Here is a 15,859-nt window from a genome sequence, read left to right on the forward strand (position 1 = left end):
GGTTTTTGGGGTCCTTTTTTTTCAAAAGGCCGCAAAGAAATGATTTTTTTTAAAGGTTACATTAATACAAATGTTTAAAATTTAATCATCTGTAAAAAATGGGGTTTCCACAAATAAACAGCACCTTTTGGGTTTTAAACCCCAAAACCTACATTCAGGATTACCCCCCCCAAACCATGGGAATACAAAACCAATTGAGTCCATAAAAACCCCCCATACAACATACAGAAAGTATCCTCCCCCCTGTAGATGTAGGTGGTTATAAAAATATCAAATAAATGGTATCTTAATATGAGAATAGCTATTTTAAAAATATAATAAATATTAAATTTAAAATAAAAATAATTATAAAACCCCTATATACCCCCGGTTTCAAAATAAAATATAAAATGAACCCCTCCAATTCCAATTTAACACGGATAAAAGTTATTGTCAAAGGCAGAGAATACAACCTGAACCTGGTTTTTTTACCCTCCTTTTTTACCCAAAATCATTTTTTTAAAAAGTAAAGGGGGGTTTTGAAAAAAAAGGTTTAAAGGGGGGTGCCCCCCAATGCCCCCTAATTTGGTTAAGGAATTTCCCCAATTAGCCATTTAATTTACAGAACACAGATATCATGGGTCACGTCTTTGCCATTCACTGCTGATCTGCACATTTGACAGGTATGTCCCACTGCCCACAGGGACTGACACTACTGTCCAGTGCAGTTGTTGAGCAGAACCTCATTACAGGAAGAAGTACTGATGGCACATACACATCCTTTCACATTATACATACTATTATTCTACGCCATTTACTACATGCAAATAAATGCATATCTGTTTCACATACCTGTTATGTTTTTTTCTGCTGTAACACAACCCTGAGCTTTGTGACCTTTCTCTCTCTCTCTCTCTCTGTCTTTCTCAGTCTCTCCAGTAGAGTGATTGAGCTGGTTTGAATAGATTGAAACATGCTTTTGTTGGTATTGCACATGATCAGGTGGTAGCATCTGGACCATTTAGTGTCCACCAATTGCTAATTGCATGCAGCCTGCTGTGTAGTACTTCAGATAACCACTGTCATGGCAACCCTGTACTATAAATTGATGCCTTTGTGGGTGTTGTCCTTTCACCTTTCCAGTATGGATGACATCCTTCCTGTGTGTGGTCATCAGTGTTACAGACAGCAGGTAGCAACACCTCTAACAGCAGAACCAGCAGACACAGGCCAAATCCACATTTAGGTAAGGTTCCAGACCTGCAGACAGCGTGAGTAGTGTTGTGTGCATTGTATCTTGCTGTTCTTACAAGGTTTCTGAGTACATGGTACTTTTTCATGGAATGTTGTCTGTCTGCATAGCTCTCAACTGTGGGCCTATCCATATGATACCAGGGGGATTTGCTGTTAGGTTTTGTCTGTGCACCACACAGGTATTGTCCCAGATATATCTGTGGCATTCTGTCTGTTGAGTGCTATCAGTACATGGCTACATCCATTTGTATTTCAATGTTGTATTCCTGCATAAGGGTATGCTGCAATGAATCCTGTAACACCAGCAATTTCCAGGGTGTTTAACAGCAATAACGCAAATATGGCCCTATGTTCCTGCCTCTGTCATCCACATATATGCCAGACTTTGTCCTGCTGTGATACAGGAAGGGTTGTTAGGTAATGGCCTATCATTATTTACCGCTAGCATTATTGCTATCATTCCAGTCATGTCATGGACTTTCACACCAACTGTTGGGCCAAGTCCATATATATGGGGGAAACAGCTGGAGAACACATATATGCCCTTGTACATTCCAGAGAAAAGTGTGTGGTACACAGTGTTCCTTGCCCTTGTACAGCCTTTTATGGGGGGAGGGGGTTCTATGCCATTAACCTAGGCTATGACACCTTTTCAGGGATGTAACTGTTAAGACAAGGGTCATTCAGTGTGATAGTGAGATGTTAGGTTAAGCAATGTTATGTACAAGATACTGTGACATTAACACAAGTGCTACTTTTCCCCCCAGGGCTTGACTACAGGGTGTAACTGGAGGCTGCTGAGCTACATCTGTAATTGTTGATTATTACATATCCTGAAGACAAATCTTGTTTCTACTGTTGTAATAATTGAAGCTGGACAGCATAGTATGGTATATATACACATTGCTTGCATCTACTGCTTTGTGTGGGCCTTGCATTAATCACTGATTACATATTTCAAACCTTATGTAGTGTAAGTACTGGCATACATTATTTTATAATACACAAATAAAGGTTATCTGTGTATGCATACCTTTGAAGCTCAGTTGTGAGTGTTCTGCCATTTTACAGTGAGCTAATCGAAGGAAGGACACTCAGCAAACTCGGAGCTATAATATATAACATTAAGTATCCTGTTTTTTGTTTATTTTGTTCTTTATTTCTTTGTTGTTTATAGCACTTAGTGTACTGTGTACTTTTTCTAGCTAGTTTCACTGTGTGTGAGGTATTAACTGGAAATTGTCCACACTTATTAAGCATCTGTTGGGTTGTTTGTTTATGATACCTTGTTGCAGTTAAACTCTTTTTTCTAGTGGCTCCTTTAGCTGTTTAAAACTTTCATTTAAAGGCTCACTGCTGCTTTTCAGCTGTGAGTAACATTTCTGCAGTTTGTTTCCCACTCTCCCTCCCTGTTGGTATAGTGTTTTTATAGTTGGTGGCTTTGCAGTTGCCCACCCCTAGTGTAAATTTGATCTGGGAACCTCCTCCCAGTCTAGTGTCATTACCTCATTCTACCCAGTACAGGGAGAGCATTTGAGAAGGCCAATCAGCTTAGTTTCTGCTACTCCTTTCTCTCTTTCCACAAAAAAAAAAAAAAAAAAAAAAAATGATCTGCTTTTACTGTATTTGTGTTTTTTCCTACTTTATTTTGCTTTTGCGTCATCTTAAAAGTACTCAATTGTATTTATTACTGCTTGGTGTAACTCATTCTAAGCCTTTTAGTTTAAGCACCTGGGCTTCAGGCCAGTTTTACATTAAGAAGGTTTGTGGTCTGCACTGGAGTGGCAGAACAGGTAGCTTACATCCTTCTAAGTTGGGAACTGCTGATTGAGGGCTCAGTGTCTGTTATTCTAAAAGTGTATTGATTCTGGTTTAAGCACTTTGGCTTGAGGCCAGTTATTTTACATTAAGAGGGTTCGTGTTCTACACTCTTGTGGGAGGAGAGGCTGGACTCTGTCCTTCTGAGCTGGGAATTTCTGGTTAAAGGCTTATAGTGCCTGCATATTTGAACTGCTTCTTACTGAAATTGGTATACCTTGTTTGCTGTAGCATAGACTAGATCCAGGCCTGCTGAATCTAGCTTTGTTTGTATAACTTGAACACTAATCCAGGCATTCTTTAAAGTATTCAGTTGTATTTATTACTGCTGGTAGTAACTTGATTAAAGTGTAGCTATCATTTCTAAGTCTTTTGGATTAAGCACTTGGGCTTCAGACAAGTTGTTTTACATTAGGAAGGTTTGTGGCCTGCACTGTGGTGGTAGGACAGGTAGCTTACATCCTTCTAAGTTGGGAACTGCTGATTGAGAGCTCAGTGTCTGTTATTCTAAAAGTGTATTAGGTCTGGTTTAAGCACTTGGGCTTCAGGTCAGTTATTTTACGTTAAGAAGGATTGCGGTCTGCACTCTTGTGGGAGGAGAGGATGGACTCTGCCCTTCTGAGCAGGGAATTTCTGGTTAAAGGCTTATAGTGCCTGCATATTCTAACTGTTTCTTACTGAAATTGGTACACCTTGTTTGCTGTAGCATAGACTAGATCCAGGCCTGCTGAATCTAGCTTTGTTTGTATGCTTGTTGTTTGTTTATTTCCCTGAAATGCTAATTCCACCTAAAACGCAGCCGTTTAGCACTTCTGTGGATCCCTAGTGATATCTGCATTGCTTACTGTAGTTATTTCCTTGCTTCACTTGAAAGAAAGCTACTGTTTGTCGTTTTTGCATTTAAGTTACCTGTAACACATTGCATTTAAGTTACCTGGCACTTGCTCACTAAAGCAATTATATGTCAGCTCTAAAAAATTAAAAGCACTACACCCTCACAAACTCCCCTTGAGTACCTTGTTCCCCATTGGCCCTTTTTCAATTATAAAGGAATTCCCAATACTAATCTAGCATGTCCAAAGGTCAGTTGTCAATCTCCTCTCGGTCCAGCTGGTGAATCTGGGAATCTTGAGGCAATGTTACAACTGCCTCATGTACACAGACAACCCTCTCCTCCTCCCAACAAATTCCAACACATGTGAGAGATGCAACCATATAGCCAAACTGGAGGCTAAGCTCTCTCAACTCAGTACTGGAGTAACCAGTCAGGAGGAGAAGGAAACCACACTCACTACAATTCCAGTCTCACATAGACCTACCACGACAGCAAACCAAACACATAAACACACAAAAACATACTCGGAGGCTCTAAATAAAAATCTGCCTAAGCAGCAGAGACCTCCAAAGCAGACACCCAAGCAACCGCTACCCCAAAACAAAACACGTGCAACACATAGCTCACAAAACCAGTGTGCCGAACAGTCACAGCCCTTAAGGCTAAACAACACACCTGATACACTTGTAATAGGTGACTCTATCGTCAAGCACACTGACATCCCGCTCACCAGGCTGAACAAGGAGAAGGTCATGGTGAGATGCCTGTCAGGCGCTAGAATCCGCCACATAACACAAGCACTCAGGTCACTCCAAGGCAAGTACAAATATGACTCAGTCATTGTCCATGCTGGTGTGAATGACCTGAGATGTACCTCCCTGGACTACATGAAAAGAGACATAGAGGAGCTCTCTGAGCATGTAGCCCAGGCTGGTATGACCCTGACCTTGAATAGCATCTTACCCTCACCAAGAATGATGCCACAATATGAAGACAAGATGATCAATTTCAACAATTGGCTTAAGTGTTGGTGTCATTCAAAGGAGATCCAATGCATGTCAGCCTGGGATGACATGCTCGACAAGCCACGATGCTTCGCTAGGGACGGCTTGCACCTGTCACCCCTGGGCTTTCGGATATTGGCAAAGGCTCTTGCTACCCCCATAGTGCCTTTTTTAGGCAAGGCTCAAAAGACAAACCCACCTCTATAGGTATCACAAGGGATAAGAAACTAAGAGTAATGCTACTCAACGCCAGAAGTCTAAACCTCAAGATGCATGCACTCGAAACTCTCCTTAGCATGGAGAACATCGATATCTGTGCAGTAACACAAACCTGGTTCAAGGCTTCTGAGAGCACCCCAGCATTACCAGGTTATACCTCATACCATGCTTTTCGGCCCCAAAACTTGGACCGAACCACAAAAGGAGGGGGAGTATCAATATTCGTCAAAGATACCCACACCTCCATGTTGGTGGCACAGCACGAAGCATCAGAGACTATCCATGTGCAACTAACTGTGGGTAAAACTGCCTTCCAGTTTATAGTCTGCTACAGACCACCCTCCCAAACACAGGAACCCCACTCGGCCTTCCTGAGAATACTGGAAAATATGAAGGTCTCTGCAAACACCATTATATTGGGTGACTTCAACTACCCAAACATAGACTGGGAGCATTACTCTAGCTCCAACACCCTAGCCCAAAGGTTCCTAGAATTTATAAACTCAAATTCTATGGAACAAGTTGTTACCACTCCCACAAGAGGGGAAAACATACTGGACCTGATCATCACCAACATGGGGACACTATGCTCCAGACCAGAAGTGTATCCCTCACTGGTAAGATCAGACCATAAACTAATCTCACTGGATATTCACATCTCGACCCCACCCCCTGCCCAGAAAACCACAGTGAAAAACTTCTCTAAAGCAAATTTCACATGCCTCAATACCAAGGTGAAATACTTCAAAGCCGCCGGGCCTGTGGAAAATACGTCCCAGACCACAGAATCCTTTATAAACGCATTTTATGAACACCTTCAGGAATGCATGGATCATGCAATCCCAAATAAAACCAAGACCCAATCCTCCAAAGGCAGACGTCCTGTCTGGTGGACCCCAGCCATAAACAAACTATACAATAGAAGGAGGAAGCTACTACATGATAGAGCAAAATCCCAAAAAGGGAAGGCATCTATGATCAGTATTAGCAAAAAACTACGGGCACTCATAAAATTGTCTAAGGCCAGCTTCGAGAGACAAATTGCTCAGGACACTAAAGATAATCACAAGGCTTTCTTTAGTTATGTTAGGAACCTGGGTGGGAATTCCCAGATATGCTCAGAATTAGTCCAAAATGACAAAAAATACACTGAGCCCACAGACATTGCCAACATCCTAGCTGACAGCTTCAGTGCAAACCCCCCCCTCCCCACCAAAAGGGCAAATATCTATCCCAACAGAGTCCTGCCCCCCTGACATCTCAGATGCTCAGGTAAGAGCCACCCTCTCCAAAGCAAAAAACACAGCATCAATGGGACCAGATGGTGTCCCGGGCTGCATCCTACATGAACTCCAAGAAGAGCTAAACCCAAACATAAAACTACTGTTCAATCTTAGCCTTACTACAGGATATGTACCCAAAGAGTGGCGTACAGCAACAGTGGTCCCTCTCCACAAAGGTGGTGCCTCAATGGATCCTGGAAACTATCGCCCCATAAGCCTGACTAGCTTGGTCTGCAAAGCTATGGAAAGGATCATCATGGACCTTATAAATAAAGATATTGGGGACCTACAGACACTGGATCCTACCCAGTTCAGCTTTGTTAAGGGCAGATCCTGCCTCTTAAACCTGATCGATTTCTTTGAAACAGTCACCAAGGCCATTGATGAGGGGAAGGTGGTCCACACAGCCTACCTGGACCTCGCAAAAGCCTTCGATACAATACCCCACTCGGGCATTATAGATAAACTCACCAGCTTAAATATAAACCCCTATGTCACTAGATGGGTTGCAAACTGGCTCAAGGACAGAACCCACATGGTTAGAATTGCTGGAGCCATGTCAGACTCCAAACCAGTTACAAGTGGCATTCCACAAGGCTCAGTCCTGGGACCTCTCTTGTTCAGTATATATTTCTCAGAGGTACAGGCCAACACGGAAGGACTGTGGCTGACCAAGTTCGCAGATGACTGCAAACTGGACACCATAATCAACTCTCCAGCCCTCCTCTATACTCTTCTAACAGTAACACCTCTTGTATTAATTGCTTTGGAGTTTTTTTTATTCAGTACTTCCATGATAGCTTTTGATTTTTCTTTCTCTTACCACCCCATGTTTTTGTGGTAAGACTATACACTGAGGAAGGCTGTGTTTTTTCCAGCCGAAACCGGTTTGTCTTTTTTGCTGTTATGTATCTTTGAATACAAATTTTTTAAGTCACAAATTGCTGGCTCTTGTTGTTTTTGTACAAGGATCATCATGGACATCATAAATAAAGATATTGGGGACCTACAGAAACTGGATCCTACCTAGTTTGGCTTTGTTAAGGGCAGATCCTGCCTCTTAAACCTGGTTGATTTCTTTGAAACAGTCACCAAGGCCATTGATGAGGGGAAGGTGGTCCACACAGCCTACCTGGACCTCACAAAAGCCTTCGATACAATACCCCACTCGGGCATTATAGATAAGCTCACCAGCTTAAATATAAACCCCTATGTCACTAGATGGGTTGCAAACTGGCTCAAGGACAGAACCCACATGGTTAGAATTGCTGGAGCCATGTCAGACTCCAAACCAGTTACAAGTGGCGTCCCACAAGGCTCAGTCCTTGGACCTCTCTTGTTCGGTATATATTCCTCGGTGGTACAGGCCAACATGGAAGGACTGTGGCTGACCAAGTTCGCAGATGACTGCTAACTGGGTGCCATAATCAACTCTCCAGCCGACACAAGCATCCTCCAAAAGTGCCTCCTAGAAACAGACAACTGGTGCCAGAGCCATGGCCTCAAGCTAAATGCCAAAAAGTGTATAGTCATCCCCTTTGGCAAAAACAAAGTGCCCACAAATTACCACATAGGTTGTAATCCATTAAGTACAGAAGAAGTCATTAGGGACCTGGGGACCCAAGTTGATAGCAATCTCTCATTTGACAACCACGTGGCCAAAGTGGTTAGAAAAACATTTTATATAGCCCACCTAATCATGAAGGGATTCACATCTAGATCAGGGGAGGTCATTGTGCCTCTTTACTCATCCCTCATCAGGCCCATAATTGAGTACAATGCCCCTTTTGGGATGTACCTTATCAGACACCTTCAGCAACTGGAAAGACCCCAAAAGTACCTCACCAAGAGGATCAAAGGGCTCAAACAGATGCCATATGCTGCCCGGTTAAAGAAACTCCAGCTCTACTCAGTGGCATACTGCCTGCTCAGAGGCGATCTGTGCCTGACGTATAAAGCCATGTCCAACCCAGAATTAATGGACATGCTGCACCTCAGAAAATCCAAATCCCATCGAGCTACGCGCTTGAGAGACTTGAACCTCAGCACTGAAATAAATAGGACATGCTGGAGGGACAGATTCATAACCCAGAGGTTCCCTTCACTCTGGAATAAAATCCCAGTCCAGGTTAGGCAGAGTCCCATATTGACTCTCTTCAAGAGGAATCTTGATGAGTGGATGGGAGATCATAGGTTTACCCCGGCTATCACTTCTGTGTCACTGTTAGACAGAGGCAGAGTATACTAACCTCAAAAAAAGGCATATCAAAATTAATTTAAAATGGGTGGCGAAAGCCAAACACTCTCTGACTAGGCTTATAAATGCCCTAGGGCAGGTAGCCTAGTATGAACCTATGAACCTATGTTATGTCCTTTGAATTGTGGGTGGGTATATGTTTAATGTCAGTATTCTCATTTGTGGGAATGGTTGCCACACTACACATTTCACAGGTGCCAGTTAAAGGGCTTGTGGCTGAGGGATATACTTTGTACCCAATACTTCCACACTACTTCTACATATGTATGGCTACTGATACCTTTTGTGTGTGTATATGTGTATATACCTATATATATCTCATATGGCTATAGCTATAAATATATATATATATATATATATATATATATATATATATATAGCTCACAAGGCTCCCAGCACTCGAAGAATAAAATCCACAGTCAGCATGAAGTAAAAAGTGATTTATTGGACAACCACAGCCCAAACAACACAAACCGGTGGCCGGTTTCGCTCACAGCGTCCTCAGTGTGCATTGAATAACAAAAAAGGCCGTACTGATATACGCACAGCACGTATTTTAAATACTCACCACTTAAAGGCATAGAAGCACTATAAATGAGCCTCATGCCTATGATAATACATAGAGGTAAAGATAGAAATAAAAAACAATAAATTAATACTAGAATGTAGTGCATAATATACCACTCTATATAGGGAGATATACATGCACATATAAATACATACATACACATATAAATATATGCATATATATAAAATATACATACACATACACACATGACAAAACCTCCACACCAAATAGCCTTAATTTAAAAATAATACATATACACTCATACATATGAACATATGTATGTATCTATATACAGTTGATGTTATATGATTATTTGTGAGTCATACATTAATATATATATATATATATATATATATATATATATATATATATATATATATATATATATATATATATATATATATATATATATATATATATACATATAGCTGTCTATCTGTCTACATTTACAGATATGCATCTGTCCATATGTCCATGCATGTCCGGCTCGTATTTTGGCCTGTTCATTATTCACTTGGCAATTGTCATGGATAATTGTAGCATTGAAGTCTGTAAATAGTGCCAACACTTTTGTGTTTCAGACTTCATCTCCTTCTACATATGTGTTCTAATACATATAACTGTGTAACTAGCAATATTTTAAGTGTATTAGAGCATTAGTTGACATATATCCCTATTTGTACCCACAGTGTGACATACTTTGTCCAGACTTCTTGCATTAACAGGTTGTGTGGTATGATATTAATACATTTCCTGTACTGTTGACTGATTGTGCTGCATGATATGTTTGTGAAAGCTTCAGGTTATGTATATCTACCATGGTTTAGTTGGAAATCACTTTGTGTATGGAATGCAGGGTCCTGGGTTTGAGCCTTGGAGAGGCACATTATTTTTTTGCTGGGCAGAACAAGAGACATTGGCTACAGAGTGATTAAGGCACTTTTAATCAGTTGTAAGCAGGTTTGCATGGGTTTGCATGATGGTAAGCACTGCCAACCTCCGCTTATGTTTTCTTACAGTCATCTTCAAATTTCTCAATCTGTGTAGGCATAGCTTACCCCCACGCAAACCCACACAAACCTGCTTAGCACTGCTTAACTGTGCTTACTGCCACTTACCCCCACGCTAATTCCTTTAAAAAAAAAGAAAAAGAGGTTGATAGGAATGTGGTGAAAAATGGGGCACAAAGAGGGAAAGACATTAGGGGAAATAGCTAGGCATGTGCAGGAACAGTATAGAAAAGGTCCATAGCTGCCCATTTCTTCTACAGCAACAGCTGTGCATATACACTATATTTGCAGGTACATTTGGACCCTCAAACCCCAGGGAGAGGGGTGAGGACAACATATATTCATTGTGATGCCAATTAGACCAGATTACATGTGTCCAGTGGACACGTGTGCGAAATGGACAGCTATGTATGGGGCGAAATTTTTTTGTAGGAACAGATTGCCCTTTTTTTAATTTCAGGTGAGAGTGGGATGTTCGGGAGGGGTAGTAGGTATATTTGGAGAGGTAGGTTGAGTAGGTTAACAGACAAGACACACAAGATGCATACAGGGCTGTTATTTGACACATGTGGGGGGTAAACACCTTGGACGGAGAGAGGTGTTTGAAAGTTGCAAGCCCATGAGCTCCCAACTGGAAACAGTGGGACTGAGGTCCCCACTAATGGGTAGTCACCACTTCACTTTCACGGCCCCAAAGGTGGCTGTGCTGGGGGCTGTGTAGGAGGGGCAGGCTCACCCTCTAATAGCACCACTCAGCCCTCAAGCTGGTGTAGCAGCTCTCAATACTCCAGATCGATCTCCATATGCACTACAGCCCAGATCTGTTGACAGGTAACAAGTTCCCCTCCATGCCTGCTCTGAAGGGGTCAAGCCCCGTCTCCTGCAGTGGTTCCACCCAAAGGTGGCGCAGGGCCCACGGAAGAGGAAGTCCCAGGCTGGGCCCCAGCTGTGCTGGTGCCCGGTGCCATGGCCAGCTGAGGTGGGACAGGTGGGTCCGGTGGGACCGGCCTTCCCATACAAGCTGTGTTGTCACAGGTTTATGACATATATGGGTTAGTAACAGTCAACAGCATTCAGGATTAGTTATAACAGCATGCATAGGTATTCCCATTAACCCAACACACCAGATTTAACATAGTTGCAGAGCAAGCAGAACACAAGCATATATGGAGCAACAGTGGCCATTACAGGAGCATGCAGGTTTCATTGATGGCAACAGGCTACCATTATGAGTGTATTTTCACATGGCACATGCATAGAAACAAATGTGAATATTTATAAACCCATTAGGACATATGTCCCAACAAAAGTTTAGAGTGTACATATACCACTTGAGGAGTGTCATTGGGTTATTATGCACATATGGTAGGGGTGAGTGAGAGAGTTCAATTAACAACTAATATATCCTTGTAGTTTTCACAACATTCTTAGTCACTGCAGTGGTCTTTCCCTTAAATGTATTATTACACTACACAATTGCCTTATATTGTACACTGGCATGTTTATAAATTATTAAATACGTGACCTGTGTCTTACATACAGGCATGACAGGCTGCAGGTGTTACTACAACATATGTTGAGAATTGCTGTCACACACTTTGGGTGAGGTGCTAGAATGACAGGTTTGTTTCCATATACATTCTCTGACTATGTACACATTTGACTATCAGTTATATGTCATTGACAGCTGCCTACATTTCTTGGATTATCACACTGAATTTTCAGGGGAACAGGGTAAGAAGCTGGTGATATGGGCCATTTATGTGGACATGCTGGACAGATTGGAACAGTTGTGGGGTATGAATGTGCATATAACTTATAATATGAACATTCTAGCAAGTTCTGTACTGTTGTTGGGTGTACTTATGCATACAGCTTTCTATCTGAACATTGTATCAAAATCTGTACAGTTGTGGGGTATGATTATGCATACAACATAGTAGCACTCCCAGGATTCAAACCCCTGCTGTGTGTGACAACATATTATAGCTGACATCACAGTACACTGTGCTATGAGAATTGATGTAAAGCTTTCAACTGTTTTCTAAGTCTCCCTCACTTGTACAATATGACTGACCTCTTAGCACTTCCAACATTGTTATGCAGGACTTAATGCCCATTTTATCTGCCTACCACAGTGTGGGTGACACTGCTTAAGATACAACAGTACTATTTATAGTATGGAACAGATAGCCAACATATGAGAGAAGAGTAAACAGAAGCACTCCAGGGGTTATACCTTTATTCACAGACTATTACACATTTATTTCTACTGGTACAACACTTTCTAAGGCTCTTATATTTATTTGTTATGACAGTACATGCAGACTGATTACTAGTCTGCCTTGCAAAGCAGCCTTTGCAGTCTAGCATCATGGGCTTGCTGGTTCACAGCCTGTTCATCTGCAACTGTCATAGAAATGCAGTGATATTTAGCCATACCTATCCATAGTATACGCAAGCTAGGAAATTATTTACTACTTAATAGAATGAGTACTTACTCAATACTGGAGCATTGGGCATCTGCCGAGACTCCTGGATCCACTGTTCCAGTGCATACCCCCTCCACTGCTTCAGGTCAGCATGGTGGTGCCTGACCTGCACACCAGTCCGGGGATACCTGTGGCACTGGTGAGGTCATGGGAAAGACTATCCCAGGCCTCTGTTTTATACTGCGAGCCCTGGTACTGGCACTGCATGGTCTTTTATCAGGAGCCATACCGTGAGTTTTGACTTCTGGATGCCCCAGCGCTGTGCTCTAAATCGAGTGCCTTCACCCACACCAGCCATTCTGCCTGCAGTAGGAAGCTACAACTAGTTATGGGAAGTATTCCCGCCTGTGGAGTTTAAATATGTCCATTTTCCCACAGTATCCCATGATTGGCCAGTTTTGAAAAGGCTAAGCTATGGGCACACCTGGTTACATAAGGTTGGCACTGCTTAAAGACATATACCACTAGGCAGATTGAATTGGTTCCCCTACACATTGCTTACACTTACTAACTTGAGCTGTGCTGCGGTTAGCATTGCTTAATAGTTAATTAGCACTATATTTGCCATTTGGCAATGATTTATTCTTCATTACAGGTTATATATGTGTCTGGTATCCGTGATTCATGTGTGCATATATTGTATGGGGACCTGGGGACTTCTACACTTTATTACAATAACACCTCAAATCTATGCTTACTGCAGTACTCCAGTTAACATATTTATGTTCTGTGGCAGGTTATACAACATCACACTGTCAATGGATTCAGTTCACATTTTTGGTTTGATTTTCCTGTAGTGAGGATTAGTTTGCTGATACCTTATTCATAGCTACTGCTATGATGGCTTAGTAGTTAACTGCTGTGACTATAGTGTGCAGGATCCTGAGTTTGAGCCTTGCAGAGGCAGTTTATTTTTTTGCTAGGCAGAACAAGGGCCATTGGATACAGTGTGATTAAGTTACTTTTGAGCAGTTGTAAGCGGGTTTGCACGGGGGTAAGCACTGCCTACACAGGTTAAGCAGCTTTGAAGCTTACTGGGTGTAGGACACTGTAACTGGAAATTAGCAGTGTGTACCACCACTCAAACCTGTGCACACGGTCTTAAACTCACTTACTAGTGCTGACATATGCTTACTACTGCTTCTTGCTGCTTAACCTAACTACTGCTTTATGCATAATGATACTGACACTTCACATGTGAATTTCCTGAAGTACTCCAGGTTATATATCTATATATATATATATATATATATATATATATATATATATATATATATATATATATGTGTGTGTGTGTGTGTGTGTGTGTGTGTGTGTGTGTGTGTGCGTTCTTTCATGGCAGCAGTACTCCAGTTCATATATATGTTATTCCATGGGTTATGCAACATACATATTACTCATAATGTGCTTTGCTATGGGAAATGGTATGCCTCAGTTACCTTCTTGCCCCCCTCCTTTCTCGCTTACATCCATGGGGCAGTCCCATTAGAACTGGTCCATCCAACCCTGGCACGGCTCAGCCCATAATGTCTTACCCATCATTCCCTCCACCCCCCCCCTGCTCCACATCAATCATCCTTCTTACAGGTTCCATCCAAATCTCACCACACCACTACACATTGTCCACTCTCCACTTCTCAGGACCCATCGTGTAAGTTGTCTCACCCCATGGATCTTCAGGGTTCCCATACATTCAGTCTGTGAACATACATATCCTTCTTTGCTTACCTGTAAGGCATGGTATGTTACACCGAGGACTCTTTTTAGCAGAATCTGTGGGGTCGTCCTGCTAGGGATGAACATGCGTTTGTTTAAGATTAGACTTTGCAGGTTGACACTGTTTCTCCCACTGGTAGTATCCTTCCAGTAGTCTGGGTAGCAGTACTGTGCAACTCTTAGTGGTGCTTAATATGTGATTTGCATGATATTTGCCTTTTGGCATTGATGTCTTCTTCATTACATGTTATATATGTGTATTGTATCCTTCATCCATGTGTACGTATGCTGTATGGGGTCTTGTGAACTTCAACATTTTATTGCAATAACACCTCACATCTGGCCTTACTGCAGTACTCCAGTTCACATATTTATGTTATGTAGCAGGTTATACCACTTCACACTGTACATAGATTCAGTTCACATGTTTGGTTTGATTTTCCTGTGGTGAGAATTAGTTTGCTGATACCTCAAACATATCTATTGCTATGATGGCTTAGTGGTTAACTACTGTGACTATAGTATGTAGGGTCTTGGATTTGAGCCTTGTAGAGGCAGTTTATTTTGTTGCTGGGCAGAACATGGGCCGTTGGATAAAGAGTGAATAAGGCACTTTAAAGCAGTTGTAAGTGGGTTTGCGTGGGTTTGCGCAACTGTACGCACTGCTAACCTCTAGTTACAGTTTCTTACACTCAGCTTCTACTTTGCTTAATCTGTGTAGGCAATATTTACCCCTGCGCAAATGCACTTAAACACGGTTACTACTGCTTATTTGTGCTTAAACCTGCTTACTAGTGCCTTATTCATTATTTCACTGACACTTCACATGTGCATTTAATTTAGTACTCCAGTTCACATTTAAATGTTATTATGTAGGTTATACAGCAAAAAGATTTAAAAATATGTTCATATACAGATTTCACATGGAAAATGATATGTGCTGCAGTGGGACTCGAACCGGGAATGCCTATTCGTTAGGCGGATGCTCTAACCACTTCACTATTGCTGTGCTGTTTCACTTGCATATATATTTCTTGTTATCCTCTTCAACCTTTTCAGCTGCTTTAACTGTAGCTAAGCGATGGGCAAACCCACACACCTACGGTTAGCTGTACTCGGGGTTTAAAAAAATAAATAAAAGACTTTCTTCATTTTATTTAACTGTAGTGTTGCTGTTGAACACACGGGGACTGTTGGTGGGGATATGCGAACACCTATGAGCGGTCTCGTTCATTTATTTACACTTTCTTCTGTCCTACTTTGCAGGGGCATGTTTATTCTGAGAGCTCTGCTCTAAGACATGCCCCCTGCACTCATCCACACTCCATGTAGGATTTTGAGCTCAGGCAGCGCACTTGCATTAATATGCATGGTGTGCTGCCATCCTCCTCTTAAACTGCCGCTTCCGTACAGGACTAGATTAG

This window comes from Protopterus annectens, chromosome 2.part0 (genome assembly GCF_019279795.1).
Source record: "Protopterus annectens isolate FY-2018-M chromosome 2.part0, PAN1.0, whole genome shotgun sequence".
Taxonomy (NCBI): Eukaryota; Metazoa; Chordata; order Ceratodontiformes; family Protopteridae; genus Protopterus; species Protopterus annectens.